We start from the raw sequence: 4,014 nt of genomic DNA, 5'->3' as shown, positions 1-4,014 counted from the left end.
CTACCACGCCCAGCTAATTTTTGTATTTTTAGTAGAGACCGGGTTTCACCATGTTGGCCAGGACGGTCTCGATTTCTTGATCTCGTTATCCACCCGCCTCAGCCTCCCAAAGTGCTGGGATTATAGCAGTGAGCCACCGCGCCTGGCCACTTGTAGGTTCTTAATGCACATTTTAAAAATCAGTGACAGAGTTCATTTTATATTCTTCAGATTCCCCAAAGGAGACACTCTGCATGATTAGATTATTGTCTAATACAAATAGAAACGGTGACACAGGTGTGGAGTGGTGCATTATTTTAAGAGGTGGCCTTTGGTAATGTTAGTACATATGAAACTGTCACTCTTCTTCCTCTTCTCCTAAAAAAAAAAAAAAAAAAAAAAAGCCACAGGGGTGAGCTTCCTTACTGGACAATGCTGTGTGCAAGTAAAGGCCAGGAGTAATCTGGATTCAAAATTCAGCATAAAACACTGTATTAGAATTGATCACTCCAGAGGCTATAAATACAAAATGTCTGACAAAGGCCCTGACAAATAAGAAATTTATCAGAAAACAAGCCAATTGTGGATCACATATAACAAGTCAGCAGCAAGCTTTGTTGAGCTGTCTTTTTCTGCTGAGTAGAGATAAGATTGATTGGCGCAACTTTAGGCAACCTCCCTTAAGCAGCAATAAGAACACAAAAAGTAGAGGTTGGAGGAGGGATAGAGTAGATATATAGTTGGGGAGTTTCACAAGGAAATGAGGAAAAAATCAGCAAGAAATCTCTAGGGAAAGAGAATTAGCAGATGGCATGCCAAGTAAATACAAACTCCTGTCACTTATCACATTGACTGTGATTATCTCTGCCTTGCTTACCATAATTAGACATGGAAAGTGTTTTGCTTTTTTTTTTTTTCTTCTGGAGAAAAGTTCCTGTTTTCCTAATATGGGGTATAAAAATAACTAGATTATATGGTTACTTGATTAACACTCTAAGCATTTTATTTCTAGTTCTTTTATGTGGGAATCTTCAATGGGGTTGTATTTGTAAACTGATCACACATTATAAACCAGTAAAAAAAAAAAAAAACCTACTTATTTGATCAATATAGATAAAGCAGAATCATACATTGTGATTTTCTGATTGATTGGTAATAAAAAATGTTTGAGAAACAAAAGGAGACAACTAGAAAATACTTTAAAAAATATTGTTTTTTTAAGGACTCTCTTCCAGAATATATTTTTATTTTTATTATTTAAATTATAAAAAGGAACTGAACAGAATTTGTGTGTGGCTAGAGGTCTTTGCCTGATTGCGTTTTCTCCTCTGGAGGAAGAATAATGTATGCATTCTAAAATTGTAATTCCATGAAGCAAGATGATCATCAAGGTGCATGAGTTAAATCAATATTTTAATTTTCAAATACATTATAAATGTCTAGAAAATATATGTTTAGGGGAATTATTTTTAAGACATATTTGCAAGGCGGTTTCAAAGATATATATCAGTGTTGTCACATAAATTGTTACATGAAAAATTGATGGTTGAAACTAGCCCAGACACTTCTTCCCATTAAATACAGTAGAAAAAAATGGCAATTTTCTAAGTGTCTTGTGTTACTTTGTACAAATGCCAAGAAATACTGTGGTGTGGTGGATAACAGCATGAAACTGGGAATCTGATGGACCCCAGGCCAAATTACAGCTCAGCTACTTAATCACCCCCTGACCTCATGCATGCTTTTTGTCTGCTCAAGTAGCCTCCACATTTTCTTTTCTTTTTTTTTTTTTTGTGTGTGTGTACGATATTTATTTTAAATGTTTGTTAAAACAGCACTGTTTTTGTGTGTGTGTGTGTGTGTGTGTGTGTACGATATTTATTTTAAATGTTTGTTAAAACAGCACTGTTTTTTTTTTTTTTTTAGACGGAGTCTCGCTCTGTCACCCAGGCTGGAGTACAGTGGCGCGATCTCCGCTCACTGCAAGCTCCGCCTCCCGGGTTCGCGCCATTCTCCTGCCTCAGCCTCCCGAGTAGCTGGGACTACAGGCGCCGCTACCTCGCCCGGCCAATTTTTTTTGTATTTTAAGTAGAGACGGGGTTTCACCGTGTTAGCCAGGATGGTCTCGATCTCCTGACCTCGTGATCCGCCCGTCTCAGCCTCCCAAAGTGCTGGGATTACAGGCTTGAGCCACCGCGCCCGGCCAAAACAGCACTGTTATTTCTCAGGACAAGAGCAAAGATCACCCCCTGCAGAAGCTTGGGAACTATGTACAGAACTTTATAGAACAGAGGCAATACTTCAGCTTAAGCCTGTCTGCTGACTAGAGAATAGAATTCTGCGTGGACTCAAGGAACAAAAGGAAACTAGGCAGGGAGAGGGAAGAAAAGCGCCCATCTGAAACAAACTTCAGCTGCCATCAGGGCACATCTTGTGGTGGTCACAGATTGTAGGCTGTTTTTTGGAAGATTCGGGTTCAGCACAGGATTCCATTTGTCTATTCGGCTACACCCCTAGCTGAGGTGCCATGAGGTCAATGTCACTCAAGTTCCTGGCCAGCCCAACTCCCACAACAAAGATTCCCAAATTTAGTATCAAGTTCCATTCCTATCAGTGGCAAAGCGGTAGACGCCCGGAAGCCAATCTCCCACGTTGTCCAGTATTTCGGGAGTTTCATTAGCCGAGCCAGCAGCGCTCACTGGGACCCCACTGGAAGCCATAGTAGGCAGCTTTGCATGAAAAATGAGGCCAAATAATAGTCTCAGCCTTGTGAAGATTAAATGGGTTAAATCATGTAATATATTTAGCACAGTAGCTGGCACATGGTAGCTCTCAAATTGTAGTTATTATTTTACTATTAGTTCATTGAATCACAATAATTAGCAACAGTACTTGAAAGAGAACCTTGATTTTTTTAAAATAAAAAAAGTTCAACGTTTTCTAGCTTGTCATTAAATATGTTCAAATAAGAAGTTTGCCATGCCAGGCACTCCACAATAGGCCCAGTATACCTCTCCGAACTTTTCTTCCATAGCTTACCACCCTCCCACCACCCTGCAGTTCTCTCTCCCAGTACAAATGACCCATTTTTGGTAAGCACAGTCTTGTTTACTACCATAGCATTGCTTTGCTCGTGTTGTGTTCTTTGCTGAGAATGTCCTTTTCCAGGTTTTTGGAAGTTCATATTCTTACCAGTAAAATCTTGTACAAATCGAATTTTTAAATTCCCCATGGTGCCTCCCTCTCTTCTCCATCTGTCATGATGAGGAAAAATACAAATTCTCCCTTCTTTGATCTGGAAAATTTAATCTATTTCTTTCTCCTGTGAAACTTAATTACGTGCTTGTCTTCCTTCTCCTATTTGATTGGAAGGCAAGAGTATATGTCTTATCCATCTGTTTACTTCCTCTCCAGCACAGCATTTTGCACAGAGGAGATGCTCTGTGAATACTTATAGAATGAATGAATATTGCATTCGTGATATATTTAAAACTAGCAGCTATTAGCCAACACTGATAACTACTCATAACATGTTCAAGTAGTTCTTAAGAATAAGGAAAAATTTATTTGAATAATTATTATTGTGAATTTCATAAATATTCTAAATCACCTCAGTATGATCTGACCTTATTTGGAAATAAAAATTTGGAAATAAAAGCTTCGGTTTTATTTTTATATATAGATCTAAAATTTGAATATTTTTCTATGCTGATTAAGTAGAATTTATCCTAGTCATTTAGATTCTGAACTTTTAATCAAAAATATTTGTTTGCCTGGATTATTGAGATAACTGCCATAATCTTCCATTTCTTGTGGTTTATATCAATTACTGATCTTACTCAATTTTCTAATATTGTTTCTTTGTTAGACAACAAATTCCCTCACCCCAAAAACTCATTTTAGTGACAGTAATCAGATTGTGATGTGGCCTGAAAACAACACTGTTCCTCCTTCATGAACCAATGGCCCTGTGGGAGATTGAGAGAAACTCTGTACCAGCTTTGCTTGGTCAGTCTGGTTGCCATGTTTACTCAG

The 4,014-nt window shown here is 38.1% G+C and overlaps 1 pseudogene; it reads right to left on the bottom strand.

Annotated features, from left to right (window-relative positions):
- Window positions 1-2,184: 2,184 nt before the first annotated feature.
- On the bottom strand, window positions 2,185-3,379 carry LOC110743214 (annotated as a pseudogene).
- Window positions 3,380-4,014: the final 635 nt, after the last annotated feature.

Source organism: Papio anubis, chromosome 3 (assembly GCF_008728515.1).
Source record: "Papio anubis isolate 15944 chromosome 3, Panubis1.0, whole genome shotgun sequence".
NCBI lineage: Eukaryota > Metazoa > Chordata > Mammalia > Primates > Cercopithecidae > Papio > Papio anubis.
Note: the sequence above shows the minus strand (reverse complement) of the source record. Positions and strands in the feature narration are given on the sequence as shown.